The sequence below is a fragment of the Typopeltis vanoorti genome, chromosome 1 (genome assembly GCF_054136105.1).
Source record: "Typopeltis vanoorti isolate ZY-2024b chromosome 1, IOZ_Tvanoo_1.0, whole genome shotgun sequence".
Classification (NCBI taxonomy): Eukaryota; Metazoa; Arthropoda; class Arachnida; order Uropygi; family Thelyphonidae; genus Typopeltis; species Typopeltis vanoorti.
In genome coordinates this window covers 82610009-82626791 of record NC_143549.1, presented here as the reverse complement: position 1 = coordinate 82626791, position 16783 = coordinate 82610009, and the positions used below count along the sequence as shown (strand labels likewise).

Below are 16783 nucleotides of genomic sequence, written 5' to 3'. Positions count from 1 at the left end.
CATTGTGTGTAGCAGGCGTCACGGACATCAAAAATCATTCGTTTTCAATGCCAGCTGTTTAGCAGGTAGCGCGCGCGCCAGGCAACCCCCCCCCCCTCCCCCCCCTTGTGAACGCCCAAAGTGTTAGTGGGATGTGCGTGTTGTGAAGCTTTACAGGAAATGGTAACTCCCCTACCCTACGTATTTTTTAATCCTCACGCCTAACGCACTTGTAACGGTTACCAATCCCCCCATTCCCCCCCACAATGCCAAAACCCCCCTATGAAGATGTCATGGAAGATAGTCATCAACACCTTTCATTGTTGCCAACAACGGAAACAAGTCATCCCTGTTCTACTGACACAATAGGGTGGGATTTTAGTGGGTCACAGACGTGAGAAGATTTCAGAATTCTACATTGCTTGAGTCCAAAGACGTGTCGGAGTGCACACCTGTGAGGTATTGATTGAAAACACCTGTAGGTAAGGGTTTGTCGTCACACATTCGATATATGCATGTCTAGAAATGAATATGTACAGAGCATGTTGACATTTGACTGCGCCAAGAGACTGAGGGGGGGGGGGGACTGGGTTGGACAGGAGTTTGACATTACATTCCTGTTGTGCGCACCATAGCCAGATACGTCGATTCAACTCTGACCTCAAAGAAACATTCCCAAAGAACTAATTATGATAGTAGAAGAGATTACCTCGTATACAAAGAAAGTGATTCACCTTAAGATAGACTAATACGAGTATCTAAATGCAGGTGTATGTGTTTGCGCCCGTGTATGCTAAGTGGAAAAAATAAAAATCGCAGATTTTTTTTTCTGTTTTGCTCTGTATAAATTTTTCATATCCATATTCTTATTTTTGTTTCAGTGCTGTAATCAATATTATTAAATGATTATTCTCGATCTGAAAATGAACATTTGCTTCTTATTGTAATTATTTTCCCTGAAGGACAAAAATTTAAAAGTACTGTATATATATTGTAATATTTAAGCGCAAAATTGAGCCTTCTTTCGGCTAAGAATTAGCCATTTTAATCAATTTTAATAAGCAATTATTCATTATGAAAAGAAGAATCTGTAGGCAGTTCATGAACCTCGTTTTCCAGCATTCCGAATGAGGCGTATCTTTTGGTTCAGCAGAATCTAATAAATGGTTCTAATATTAATGGTTCTACTTTTCAATATTCAATGGAACGAATATTGAAAATTCTTGTCCTACATTTTCTAGTGCAGCAGACGTTTTTTTCTGAAGGGTAGAAGAGAGAGAAGAAACTACAAATACAACTGGATCAGTGTCCCTTCTAATATATACGCAGATGTGTACGACATTTATTATCATTCAATCCATTTTAACCATAATATACCATTTTAATTTATCCCAACAACAGCATTAAACCACTATACTTTCTCCTAATTTATGTATTCAATTAGGGGGGGTTATCACAAAGACGATATTACACACTGCATCAACCGAGATATTCAGAAATTTCGCCAAATAGAAAATATTTCACTGAAACAACATTCTAGAACAATAAAATAGTCCATTTTATTCACAAAACAGACTATATTATAAATTCAGTGAAATGTAATGACGAAATATGCATTAATACTAAATTACCGTTTATAGCTGGATTCTAAATTTATGGGGGGGGGGATGCAACATGAGATTCTCGAGGCAACTAGCAGTATTCGATTCTTTAAGTGATTATTTTGACAATAAGTGGTCTGAGGAAGTAATTATAGCTTTGATTACTCCTGACCGATGTCCATTCCAATATCAGAGGCAAAATCAGGTAGATAAACTATTGAAAAACAGAATTGGTTTGTATTTCACCAACATTTACTGGAACGGTTATCCGATAGTAATGGTTGCATGCAATGGAGCGCAACAGCGTCTCAACTAAGACATGACCTCAGTGTATGTACAAAGATTTCTATCTACTTAACGGTTCTTAGAAAACTGCATACGAGACAGATCTTAATGAACAACGACTCACATTTTTACTTGGAGTGTAGGCCATGTCTGGCAATATTCAGCATCAGGAGGCAAGCATTTTTTTTTTTTTTCTGGTCTCAGTTCTTAGAGAATATGCTTAAGATTCAGTCATCAGCTTCGTCCTATATGTGCTCTGATCTGAAAGCGATCTGACCTTACTGAGCAATCTATGAAACATTGCTGAGAATGTTTACCTGTGGATAACTCCACTGATTATCATATACAACCGCTACCGGCTAATGTTTCGCAGTAAGGAGACATGAGAAAATTATCGTACAGATAATTTTACTTTCATATCTAATAACACTGGCATAGTTGAAAAGAAACATGCAGGAAAACGAATCGTTTATCCAATTTAAATATGAAACATCCAAATATATCTCTGGATATTTCGCAGCACTTACAAACCACGGGCAGCCCATCTCATTGAGAATGAGATGGGCAAAAGCCTGACAAATAAATTGAATTGACAAATATTTAGTATAGTTATTAACATTGTTTAATATAATTAATTTCAATTTTTCACTAATAACCTTTATTCCAAAATTTTAATTTGTATTACAACTTAAGTATCATTTTTGCTATTTAAATGAAAACTTACAATCATTGTAAATCTGATTTCATGTGGAAGAAACGATCACTTCTATTGTGTCCTCTCCCTTCTGTTTCCGACAAGAGGAAGGAGACAATCTACACTGACCATAAACCAGATCTCTGATTAAACGTATGTAAGATGCACTGAACAAAGAGCATATAGCTGTCAATCACTCTATAAATCACCCACAAAGAGCAGCCTGTGATGCCTAATAATACGCTACAATTCACTTATTGGCAGTATTGAGACAATATTATTTATTTGTAGCCTACCCATAGTATACCATGAAGAGATTGTGAGTTACAAATGGACATTAGAAAATTAATGACACCTTTTAAAAGACTAGGTTATAGTATCTTGGAAGAAACTACAATTAAGAAAACCTGTTTTAAGGAGATAAAATCTCACACTCACTGCATGAACTGCTACTTGAAGGAGAGCGAACTCCTACTGGATTTCAAAAACTTTTGATGTGAAGAATTATGCAAATTCAAATGAATAGCGAGCACAAAAAGGATTTGCGAAAGATACATAAGTTAAAAAATGAACATTAGGGACAAAATGAATCACTGAGCGATATTTCTGATGACAAATATGCTTTTCTGAATTTCTTACGGGAGTAGCGGCGTCAATTGTATAGTTAAGTTAGGAGGAAAAGATCAAGATAAATGAATATCAGAAATTTTGGTAAATGCGTTTATTATCTGGATAAGATTATTAATGGTAGGAAATATTTTAGTACTTTATTTTACCAATGAAAACGACTTCGCTGTAAGAAAAGTTGGAGAGGGCTAATTAGATGTGAAAAGTGAAAAAAGTTCTTTGTCTGCTGAGATAGAAAAGCCATAAAAAGAACTGATGAAATGTTCAGAGTGAAGTAAGATGTGATGTTGAGTTTCAGTTACGAAGAATAGGTTTGAGGTTTAGAGGCGGTTGAAATTGTGGAAGGAGTAACTAAAGCAATATTGCATCAATCAGTTTGTGTGTGTGTGTGTGTGTGTGTGTGTGTGTGTGTGTGTGTGTGTGTGTGTGTGTGTGTGTGTGTGTGTGTGTGTGTGTGTGTGTGTGTGTGTGTGTGTGTGTGTGTGTGTGTGTGTGTGTGTGTGTGTTAGAGAGAGAGAGAGAGAGAGAGAGAGAGAGAATACTCCTCTCTCTCACGCACACACTTTTGTTGCTTGCATGTGAGACTTCATTGAACCATTAGAATGCACATTTATTCCCCGCATAATGTGGCACAGAAAAGTAAAAGATGTGTCAAAACGACTACCATCTCGTTAAAATGAACATTAACTCTATACATCAGAAGTCCTAATAATCTACAGTTTTTTTCCCCCTGGACATAAAGCTTTGGGGTTCCCGTATTGAGAATTTTCGAGTAATTTTAGTTACGCCAATACATTAATTTAAATTGTAAGGTTATAAAAAAAAGTTTTGCGATGAACGAAAATCGAACTAATGTCATACAAGCCTTCCTAAAACACATTAAATCTCAACAGGAACAATGTCATTCATTTCTTTATATACAAATAAACGAAGGTCGTATTTTGATTTCTGCTATTTTTTGGGATGCTTAAGAATTGAAGCGTGGTCGTTCGTTGTCTCAGTTGAGTTGGAGGATCCGCTAGCTTTAACCTTGACCTGTTAGCTTTTGCAAGCCTAGGCCTAGTGAATAGAATAGACCTAGTATTGTAATAGAATAGAATAGAAAGTGCTTACTCTATGTTCTTGCTTAGAAGCTTAGTCTTGGAGCAATCGATGGCACGCTAATGAGATCAGTGTTAACATTAAGAAGTTCCTGAATCGAGAGCGTCAACGCCGTTTTTGTGAAAACGGGAAAATTTATGAAAGCGTGAACTGATGAAAAAAATGACAGAAAAGAAATTGGGGATTTATTGGGCTACGAACAACGAAAAAAAATAATAAATTAACAAATATAGTGTAGAAGATGAAGTGGTGCAGTCATATTATAACGATGAAATAAATTACACGACATGGTAGTGAATCTTTGGAATCGATTTAGATCGCAAAGGAAGTGAAGCATCAGATAGAACCTCCCCTGCTCTAGTTCTACAAAACATTTGAAATGGTTGAGATTATGGTCGCTAAAGTGATAAGTAAAATTATTACATACAAGTATGAAGAATCTTTATATTTATTACAAGTTGAAAAATATCGAATTTGATGCATTTGACAATGAGAAGATTTGAGTGCAATAGTAAATCAAACACGAAGTGTGATATACACTGGAGGAAATCCAAAAATAAAAAAATTCAATGTAGTTTTACAGATGATATTACGACATTTTGTACCTTGATAGAAACAAGTAGTAAATGCAGCATCACTTCTAAGGCTTGAGTGCAAGTATGGAGGCCATATTACAGGAGGACATTGAATCACTGGAGAGGGTACAAAGGAGAGGCGACATGAGTAGTAAATGGAACATTTATCATTCAATTGACTGCTCTTATTCCACGAGAACGTGACTTATAACTTCATGATGATATCGAAAATGTCCAAGACAAAATGATAAAAGACTAAATGTTGGTGCGTTGGTGTTGCAGTTATTGGAATAGAAGGCATTTTAATTGAGTTATGACGAAGATACGTCAACGAATAAACCGAACGACAGTGGAAATTATTGTTATTTATTTGGCACACAGAAGTAAAAAAAGTACAAATGTTCCTATAATAAAGAATAAGAGTAAAGCTAACTAGTGGTAGTTTTAATTATTAAGTGCTGTCTCTCTCTTTCTGGGACAAAAATAGTTTTCTTTGTTGTTCTAAACTGGATGTGACTCAATGCGTCTGTGTTGTCATAGCAACAATAAGTTGCATTGTTCAAAAATGAAATTGGCGATCTGTGTATAGACCAATTTATGCCACCATTAGGTGACTGGAGAATAATACTTTCATCCGATAAGCATGTTTAAAAAAAAAAGAAAGAAAGAAAATAATATTTTAATGCTCTACAATTGACCAAGTTTTATTCTTAAATATCGGAAACATACATCTTAATATCTTAAAATCCGTTGCATATAATAATATAAACTCTAGCTCACGTTGTTTTGCGACCGGATCGCTTTTGTTTATAGTATTGGATGAGCAACTTACCGCAAAAATTGATTGTAGATGGTCCATTGTCTCTTCTTTATCTCTGCACAGTTGACATTTGCTAGTGTTACAGATCTTTTTAATCTTCGCCATTATTTCGTTCGTTTGCAGTGCTTGTTCCTGTCTCTTCCTTTTTAGTGCTCTGCCGAAGCCATTGCGAAGATAAGCGATTGTCAACTTTCCCTTTAATGTCTTTCAAATATTGACCACGAATCGCTTTATTTTTCCATTGATTATTGTTATTTTATCGATCCGTCTCTCTATTAATACTTCCAAGCGGATTTTCACACTTTTGTTGTTGTAGGAAAGAAATTTAAAAAATCTCAACAGCATTTATCCATTAACGAATAATAAAAAAAAAGTACTTCATTCTAGTAATCTTCATTTAGTATGTGAAAAGTCCCAAAGATAATTACTCCCCCACTTTCCTTTTACAGCCTTCCTTCTCTGTGTTTATTAGCGCTATGACTTGTAGAGAGATTAGCGCTTCACACATTAAGTTATTTCCCATGGAGGTGTTTACCCGTTGAAGGTCGTTAAACTTAATCGCTGTACAGGTGAAACATATCCTACTGTAATGGACTAAGCAACAAAAAATCTTATCATGTTGTTCGTATACAGTCTTACTTTACCTTGAACGATTTGAATTTTTCTAGTGAACAGTATGCGTGACTGCTCAAGTATTCGATGTCTTATCTGACCAAATACACACACGTATATGTAACGAAAGAAAGAAAGAAAGAGCCATTGAACTTGATTTCAGTGTCAACCTCTTCTTACCATTATCTAACCCATCGATTGGGCTGTTTCTTTATCCGTATCGGATAAATGGTACACGAATTAAATCATTAACTTTTGTATTTGTTTTGTGTGTGTATTTGTTTTTTTTTTTTTAGCTTGATTCAGATAATAGTTACCATTTAGTCTAGAAGTGGCACGTGCGAAAAAGCTTGAACATTTTTGGTTTTTTTTTTTTTTTTAATCTTACACGATCTTGTTCTATAAACGAGATATCACGAGACCAACTTGCTCCACAAACTGTTGAATTGCAGTTTAATTGTTGATCGCGTGCATCACACACGAGATAAAATTTACGTTTTTGTTTCTCGTATCAGTATTGCCATTTGGTGTGAATATTTGGAATAACATAAAATCATCGCATGATATTAAAAAATAAGTCAACGTATTGTACAAAAAAAAAAAAAAAACGATTCATACAGAAATTACATTTCACTGCCTACATGTTAACATAGTTTGATTAATGTTGTATTTAAATACAGAAAAACACAAGTTTATATTCCAGATTGAATTAATAATCGTATTTCTTTTTCTTGAATCATTAATTGAAGAAACTAATCGTTTTGAAACGTTTGAACAAGTATTTCAGCATTTAGAGATAAGATAATCTTAGATGCCCTTCATCTCTATTTATTTTTTTGCATTAGAGGATTTCTCCTACATATGTAACCAAAAATGTACTTAACAAAAATCTATCTTCAGCTGTTATCAGTTTATTGCAGTATATCTTTAAGACAACCAATTGAAGTTCATAGATCTTCGAGGGGTTTTACGCTTGCAAGCAATTTAGATAAACTATTCTCTCAATAATGTGTCAGTGGAGAAATGTTTCATACCGAACGTCATATCCTGTTGCTTGAAATTTTATAGATGTGGTTTTTCCATTTTGAACATAAAATTTTTAAAAGCAACGTTTTTGGAGGAACCAATTCATTCGTCCCCATGACCGCAGACAGAGGTAAGTGTTAGTTCAAGTACTTATGATTTGAATACCTTGTTCATTATAAGAAATTCTTATATTAAGAATATTTTCGGTTTTCTTCTTCTTCTTCGCCCTTTCTGTCCATCATTTTCTTTATTTTATTCAGTGCTTCGCTTCCCCCCCTTTTGTATTATTTTCTCTCTAAAATAATCTCATTAGAATTAACAATTTTGTGTAAAGTTACCTTTTTTTTTTTTCAGGTTTGAGACGTAGCCTATATTTTACAAGTGGATGAGTGGGTGTTGAGGTTGGTTAGTCATTTAGATTAAGAAGCAACTAATGCTAATGTGCTGCTGTATTTGTAAGTCGTGTGGGTTCTCAGATCGGTTGTTTATATTCCTGGAGAAAAACTAGAATTTCGATGGAAAAAAAAAAACAAAAAAACTATCACCTCATATGAGGTTAGTTAAAAAGCTTTTCAGTTGAAAAGCCTTTAGGAATTCCCCTTGAATCTTTAGCACCGGGACTTTTAAGCCTGCCAAAATACATCGTTACTTTTTATTTAATTTTCTTTTTTTTTTTTTTTTTTTTGTACTCTGCTATTTGAAGGTGCTCTAGAGGTGGGAGGAGGACTACGATGGTCATAATCTTTCAACCGGTATTGCTTGTGTGTGTGTGTGTGTGTGTGTGTGTGTGCACGCGGGCGCGCGGGCGCGCACACACACACACACACACATACATTTACTTCAACCAATGAGGAAATAATATGCCAAAATTATTGATAAATCAGTATGTCAACATCATTTTAGTCTAATAAATCTTTCAGCGGGTAAGGTAGGAGATGATTCATATTCCCTGAATCACCCAATTGGAAGAACTACTTAGATATGGAAGAACTACAGTATAACTACTGTAGTTCTTCCATATCTAAGTAGTTTCGTCACACTTCACTACGTTGGAACTTCGATTCAAAGCTTTTCTCTGAAGAAAGGAATATTTCTAAGTTTGTTTTATTTTTTCAAAAGCTAGATTAAATGAACCTGTATTAGATGAAACTCAGATTTTTATTGCAATGAGGATTTTTATGTGACTCCCATACAAGAAATACTGCAAACCTAAAGTGCAATAATACCGTGGGAGGCCAAGGATTTGTCTTATTTTTTTTTTTTACCATTCGTTTATTTATGTTTTACATAAGCTGAAAACCCCGCTGTATAGATCAAGCACGTAACTTGGTCTCTAGAGCAGGACTCAACAGCCATTTGAGGTCTCCAATAAACGGGGCGGTGGTTCTCACACCGAGTTATGAAATTCATCTCCCACCTACTGTTGAAAAGACAATCCCCCCCCCCCATAACTTAAGGTATCAGTGGCTGGGGAGGTTGGTGTATTATGTATATTAACTGTATGTGTTCTCCGACTCATTTTTCTGTTTTGGCGACGAAATATCCGTTTCTGGGATGGGAGATCGCATTCTGATGAAAGGATCTTATAAAATTTCTTTGCGTGCTAAACGGGATTCGAACTTACGCCTTTCCGACAGAACGGCAAATGTGACAACCACACTACGAAGTCGCGGACGTAACTGGCATCATACAGAAACTGAATAAACTTATTGATTCGTAGAGTCACCATCTGCATCAATGGAATTAAATTTCATAAAGAAAGAAAGAAATCTAATTTCAAAAATAAACACTTTCTCGTGACTTTTACCTAATGGATGTTTGCGCAATTCGAAGCGATAGAAGAAAAAAAAAAAAAAAAAGACTAAATATAGAAATAGATAGGGAAAAAAATCATTTATGTGATTCCGTCCAAGGTGTTAATACTTAATTTACTAGAGGTTAATAATAATAATAATAATAATAATAATAACTGCAGTTCTTTGTGGAACGCTAAGCCATAAGTAATTTATGATCAACAACATTCGTATGATTAGTATGAAAATAGTAATAATTTACGAAAATTCTATCTAGTTTCTCAAATTAAATTCGCAAAAATAGAATTTTTCGATAAAATTCCAGATTATTATAAAAATAACTGGCATCATATTGTGACTCATTCATTCAACAGCACTTGTACATAGTCGACCGATCATGAAAAGCATTTGGTTCGATAAATTGTTGATTTCCAAGGTTGCCTTAGAAACAGTTGCCTGCGTTTAGCATTGACGTCAAGATTTCTGCAACAATGAAGTTTTTTATTATTATTTTTTTTTAGAATTTATTCTGCTACAGTCATTAAATCAACTTCATAATCTCATAATTTCATACGAAATTTCGAAATCCTAAATGGATAGTCTTGCACTGATAATATACATTTAACACGATGAGAAAAAATTAACATTAATATAAATAATTTATTTAGTTACTATTTAAATAATTCAGAGAATACAGAAATGGAAATAATTTATCAACATCTTTCTTAACTATTATTATACAATTGGCAAAAAAGTACTTCAACTTCTTGCTGTTAACGCCTTAAGTGAACATGGAGCTGTCTCGCAATAGAGAAAACTTTCTGACATGCAGATAACAACTATCTCGGACTTTGTACTTCAAAATTGTTGAATCAGAAAGATTCAATTGATAGACACTCTCTATAGTTCTGCATCTATAAAATTATTAGGATTACTGACAGATCATTCAAGATTATCAAAAGATTCGTTATATGGGTTACTGGCATGGTATTTCACTATATAACTTAGCCTTAACCCTACCTTCTTAGTGCATTAGATAGAGCACTGCTTAATCTTGGAACAAATATCACGTTTGAATTCTGCACGAGAAAAGACTAAAGGACTAATTTAGCACCTCAGGAAGGCAATGGTTGTAGGACTAAAACGGTGCGATATCACTAAATATCTAAAAATAACTACCGCTGTATTTTACAAAATACAATTGTCTAATTATTTTACTGCTGATTTACGAAATTATAAAATTTCGTATGAAATTATGAAATTGATTTAATAACTGCGGCAGAATAAATTCCAAAAAAAAAAAAACTTTATTGTTGCAGAAATCTTGACGTCAATGCCAAAGGGAGGCAACTGTTTCTAAGGCAACCTTGGAAATCAACAATTTATCGTGTAACATTTGTAGTTATGAAGCGGCATATTTGCGTTATGTTGAAATTGGTAATGGGTATTTTAAATTCGACAATATTCGTTACAAAACAACCAACTCGAATTATTCAATAATACAGAGAATCTTACCTGCTATTAGCTGTATCAGTTCCAATCCAACAGTAAGAAGTTTTGACGAACGTGCCGTTCTTTGGACAATAGTACCGGCTTTATTACGAAATAAAAAGAAACATTTTTTCCACAGAGCAAAGTCCAGTTCAGCGCACACAGGTGTCGGAAATAACCCTAATGATATCAGCTGCAAGTCAGCGTTTAGCGAAACACGTTGCGTTGTACCAGATAAACAGCCACCCCGCTACGAGGTCACTTGTTTTCTCTCTCTCTCTCTCTCTCTCTCTCTCTCTCTCTCTCTCTCTCTCCGTGCGATCCTTTGGCGATAATGGGTTAACCGAAGACGGACACTACCGTAACTGCGCCGACAGTTTTTGTCAATAGAGAGAGAACCCACCCCTGAATGAATCAGATGTTTAGTTTAGGGTCGGGCTTTTACGACATCACCCTTAGATGATGTTCTTTTCAGACTCCCAGCGTGCAGACATCCCATAATTCCCCCTTACATGTAGACATTAAGATTAACCAATCAGAAATTCCATTTAAAAATTACAAAAAAAAAAAAAAAAAAGAACGCACAATTTACACTTTACCTGGTCACGTGGTTTGGCTTAGCGCTTCCCAACGAGTGGCAGTTAGAGCCGTTGCTGATTTTTCGTTCCACGACATCGCACACAGACAGACCGGCATGCGATACTAGTTGAATTGTGGATACTGACAAAAGTCTGTCAGTACTCGCGAAGACAAGCTGTGTGACGTCATAATGACGCAGGTACTGCACTGTTGAAAACTAATCCAACTCGAATAGCTGTAAGATAAGCTGTCGAGTTCGTGCTGGGAAACTAGAATCGTGATTTTATGCGGATGTTGTCAGATTATGGATGTAACGTCGACGATTGTGGGAGCTCGCACACACGCAATAAAAGGTATCCGATTACCCTCGCTAATGATATTTGCATTAGAACACTTTTCCCGTTTATTCCCGTTGACGGAATTGTACAAACCAGCACCTAAACTGTCCGTGTCCTGTTTTATCATCGGGAGATAGAAGGAGAGCAGGGCGTCGGTGGATATTGTTGTCTCTATGATTGACGGAAGTAGCTAAGAAGAAAGACAGACCGCGATCTTTACCTTTGTATTATTTGCGGTAACGTAATTCTTCCTGTATATTGAATTCCCCGTACCTTTTAGCAGTCCTCATTATAGTTTAAGACGGTGCTGTTATTCGTATAAAAATGCACTTTTTTTTTTTTTTCGTAGTCACTGATAATCCTTTTTATAGGTCATAATTTTAATAATGAAATTTTCTGGCTAAAATTTATTTATTTATTTGAGGCTCATATGAGGCTCTTATGAGGCTCACAGGAGAATTTAGTTGTTTCGAAATATAAGCTTCGGCAAGATTTCCTTAAAACCATCTACTTTCCTTATCAATGCATATTTTTTATAATTTTTTCTGATTGAAAAGAAAAAAAAATATCTATTCCGTTTTTTTTTTTTCAGGTTTCAGGCATTGAATATTTTGAAAAATCTTTGAAGATCATTTTTGAAAGTTTCTGAAATAAGATTAAACCACAAAACATTTAACCTTTTAAAAGATTATTTTCTCTTCACAATACAAACGAAATTCGGTCTGGAAAAAAATCTCAACACCATCTTTTGATCAAAATCAAAGACTGAACTATCGTAACATTTTCTATAAAATGAATATAAAAATTATCAAATAAGAAAATTGAACTGAATGAAATGAAGAAGTTTGGGCAATGTCAAATAGTGGCTTTCTGATGCATATGAACCGGTTTGATACAACGCTCTATTAAGAAACTTCCGTCATATGATGCCTGTCTTCTGATTTCTGGAACTGGATTGCTAGCTTGATGCACAACATGTCACCGACATGTTGTGAATTTTAATATTTTAATATTAAAATATTATAATATTAATAATATTTAATATTACTTTTAAATAATATTAAAAGTAATATTAAAGATTATTATTACTCAATAATAATAATAATAATAATAATAATAATAATTATTATTATTATTATTATTATTATTATTATTATTATTATTATTATTATTATTATGAAGAGGATGAGGAATGGAAAAGCGGTGGGCCCGACAGAATTCCAGTGGAGGCATGGAAGGCACTGGGGGAAGAGGGAATTGACCTGCTGTGGGACCTGTTCATGAAAGTTTGCCAACAGGAAAATATACCCGAGGAATGGAGGGAGAGTACTCTTGTTCCCATCTACAAGGGTAAAGGGGATGCACAAGACTGTAAAAATTACAGAGGAATAAAGTTGATGTCCCACACAATGAAGATCCTAGAAAGGGTTCTTGATGGTAGATTGAGGGAGGAGGTGGAGATTGCAAAGGAACAATTTGGCTTCATGCCTGGTAGATCAACAACAGATGCTATCTTTGGGTTACGACAGATGATGGAAAAATATCGAGAGAAACAAAGGGAGCTACATCTGGTATTTATTGATCTGGAGAAAGCATACGATAGAGTGCCAAGGCAAGAAGTCTGGAGGTGTCTGAGGGAGAAGAAGGTGCCGGAGAAATATGTCAGGTTGGTGCACGAAATGTACAGAAATGTGAAGACAAGTGTTCGGACCTGTTTGGGACAGACAGAAAGTTTTCAAGTAACAGTTGGCTTGCATCAAGGGTCAGCATTAAGTCCGTTTCTGTTTAATATTGTGATGGAGGTGGTAACAGAGGAGGTGAGAGAAGATGCACCTTGGACAATGCTGTATGCAGATGACATCTTGCTGTGTGTAGATTCAAGAGAAGAAGCGGAAACTAAACTGGAAAGATGGAGAAAAGTACTGGAAGAGAGAGGTATGAGACTGAGCAGAAGTAAGACAGAGTATATGTGTTGCGCAGTGGGCGGTGGCCAGGAGACAGACCTGGAGCTGGAAGGAAATGTCATCAGGAAGGTGAGAGACTTTAGATACTTAGGTTCGACAGTGGAAGAAGATGGAGGAGGTGAGAAGGAAGTGGGATGCAGGATACAAGCAGGTTGGAGGAACTGGAGGGAGATGGCTGGAGTGTTATGTGATAAGAGGGTGCCGATCAATCTGAAAGGCAAAATTTATAGGACAGTAGTGAGGCCAGCTATGACATATGCTATAGAAACTGTGGCCCTGAGGAAAAATAACATTAGCAGGATGGAAGTAGCAGAGATGAGAATGCTTAGGTGGATGTGCGGTGTGACCAGAAAGGATCATCTGAGAAATGACTATGTCAGGGGAACAGTGAAAGTTACGAACTTAGGAGCGAAAATACAGGAGGCAAGGTTGAGATGGTTTGGTCATGTGATGAGGAGAGAGGACGAATATGTGGGAAGAAGGGTCATGCAGATGGATGTGCAAGGAAGGCGGAAGCGTGGGCGGCCAAAGAAGAGATGGAGGGAGCTGGTAGAAGAGGACTTGAAGATGAAGAACTTGGATGTGGTGACAGCCCAAGACAGGAAGGTGTGGAGGAGACTCATAATAAACAGTGACCCCACTTAAGTGGGAGAAGCTGCAGAAGAAGAAGAAGAAGAAGATTATTATTATTATTATTATTATTATTATTATAATTTAAGTTTTCTCTTTTGTTCAAGACTAACCTCGGAACAGTTATCAAATCTTTACAAATCCGTCCGACTATTGAATATTTTTCTTCCATTTGGGATGGTATTCCTAAGAGCGGCCTACATAAACAGAACGTCCATGATTGGACGCTTGAACTCCAAACTCACAGAACAGGCATTTAGTAAAGATTATTTGGAAATCTTTAATCCAATGTTAACATGTTTCTTCTTTACCTTTCTGTTTCATCCATGGCACTAATGTATTATTATAGGCTGATAACCTCTAGTAAAGGACATTACCATAAAAAATTGGGATCACCGTAAAAAAAAAAAAAAAAAGTAAAAGCAGAGCCCTGTAAAATTCAAATATGAAATCGTTGTATTTTTTTAATGCAAACATTAAGCTATAAATAAATAAATAAAAACTGGGTATTGAGCTAAAGTGATCCGACCATTAATATTTGATAAACGGTTAAAGAGTTATTTTTGTTTAAAAACGTCTCGTGTCATTCATTCTTTCTTACGTATTGAATTGTGTTCCGCTAGGAAAATGGCATTGCCAGTTACTTAAGAGAAAAGCTCGAAATGCAGTGACAATCGTAGCATGTACAAGAGACAGTACATGCTTTACAAGGTAAAGTAAAGCATGTACTTCCTCTTGTGCAACAATTACTTTCCTAACAAATTGCAAATATAAGTATATACAAAGAGTGACCACTTTATTAGAGACCTGCAAATAAGTGTTGAATCCTTTGAGAGCCTCGATACACCAAGGCCATCAACTTTACAAGGTCCTGGAAACACAAGTAAAGTTCTTCATACGAACGCGATGAATTTCTAGAGGCCTCGTCCGATTTGCTAACAGTTGTCCCGCTCACGTGTTTCTCGTTCCACCACATCCCCGAAGGGGGGAAGGTTCATGGAAGATAAAGTCATTGAGATGTCCCCGTAACCATTGAACACGTGACATGGGCGTTACTCTCTTAGGAGTGTTCATCGCATGCAGTCAGTTTACATTAACTGGTTGGGCAACATGAATAGGTGAACTTCGTTGACAACGATGTTCGGGTAGATCGCATCATTGACCATTACTGTAATGATATTCAGGGGAAACTTAGCCCAGATCATCTCTCGACCATTATTTTATTTTAATCACTATTTAAAGTAGTTATATCCCGGTGTGGTTAATCATGTGCTAGTGATGAATTCCATTTATCAGGGATGTTTCTAATATTTTGGGTACTCAGTGCATACAGTATATGCGGAATAGATTCGTCGTTTGTTGCACTGTAATACATCGAACTGAATACAGTGCATCCAAAAAAAAAAATTAAAAAAATTAAAAATAAACGGTATCCAGAAAATTCACCGAAAACAAATCATCGAAAGACAGTTTATCGAACTAAAATTTACTGAAAGATAAATAATAATCGAAAACACAATTAATCGAATAAACAGTTAATCGAAAAAGCAATTAATCGAAAGGCAGTTCCTCGCAAAAGCAATTCCATGGAACAACAATTATTGAAAACACACTTTACCGAAAGACAATTAATCGAAAACCAACAATTCATCGAAACTACAAATCATCGAATGAACAGTTCGCCGAAAAATGAATTATAAGACATGTGAAGTGTATTTATCAAAAATAATTGCAGTTTTTAATGGATTAACTTGTGATGTAACCCTGAAGCTTAGCATGATATTCCCTTTGGGTGTCCCAAAATTCACGCAAGAAGTAATTTTGATAGAAAACACAGGTTTTAATTAAAAATTGTAATTTATTATTTATTCATAAAGTATACAGTATAGGGCTATGCATGGAATAGCATATCGGGTAAATGGCCTCCACGGCTTTGCTGGCACATACGCACTCTTTTGTCGAAATTTTCCATGACCGTTTTGCATAAATGTGGCTGAATTTCGTTGATACAGCGCTCAATTTCTTCCTTCAAGGCGTGGGTGGTCGTGGGCTTGTTGGTATAAACCTCAGACTTCAAAAAACCCCAAAGAAAAAAGTCCAACGGCGTTAAGTCACATGATCTGGGCGGCCAATTCTGATCACCAAAACGGGAAATTACACGACCAGGAAATGACTCATGCTGTAATTGAACTGTTTCTCGGGCTGTATGGCATGTGGCACCGTCTTGTTGAAACCACATGTCGTCCACATCCATATCTTGCAATTTAGGCACAAAAAACTGGATTATCATGTCGCGATAGCGAGCACCATTAACTGTTATTGCCTTACCAGCCGCATTTTCGAAGAAGAATGGACCGATGATGCCTCCAGCCCAAAATCCGCACCAAACAGTGACACGTTGTGGATGCATTTGTTTCTTAACAATCACTCGTGGATTTTCTGAACCCCAAATGCGACAATTTTGTCGATTAACGAAGTCATCAAGATGAAAATGAGCCTCATCGCTGAAGATGATTTTGTTCGAAAAATAAGCATCCACTTGTAGTTGTTCCATAATCCATTCAACGAACTCTCTTCGCTGTGTGTGGTCAGTAGGCTTCAGTTCTTGAGTCAATTGAACTTTGTAAGCATAAAGATGCAAATCTTTCGTGAGAACACGCTGTAGAGA

At 35.9% G+C, this 16783-nt stretch overlaps 2 protein-coding genes across 6 annotated transcripts in view; one reads left to right on the top strand and one right to left on the bottom strand.

Annotated features, from left to right (window-relative positions):
* Nucleotides 1-11310, bottom strand: part of LOC150110161 (uncharacterized) — a 110468-nt gene extending 99158 nt beyond the window's left edge. For 2 of the 3 annotated variants that reach the window (XM_090398178.1, XM_090398161.1), the window contains exon 1: nucleotides 11204-11310. The gene's annotated coding sequence lies outside the window, so the exon portion shown is untranslated. Of the gene's footprint in view, nucleotides 1-10628; nucleotides 10769-11203 lie in introns of those variants that run through there. The other variant, XM_090398169.1, reaches the window with a different exon arrangement.
* LOC150110160 (peptidoglycan-recognition protein LB-like) overlaps nucleotides 7306-16783 on the top strand; it is a 34123-nt gene continuing 24645 nt past the window's right edge. The window contains exon 1 of one of the 3 annotated variants that reach the window (XM_090398229.1): nucleotides 7306-7450. The gene's annotated coding sequence lies outside the window, so the exon portion shown is untranslated. Of the gene's footprint in view, nucleotides 7451-11506; nucleotides 11537-11651; nucleotides 11758-16783 lie in introns of those variants that run through there. The other 2 variants (XM_090398233.1, XM_090398240.1) reach the window with 2 other exon arrangements.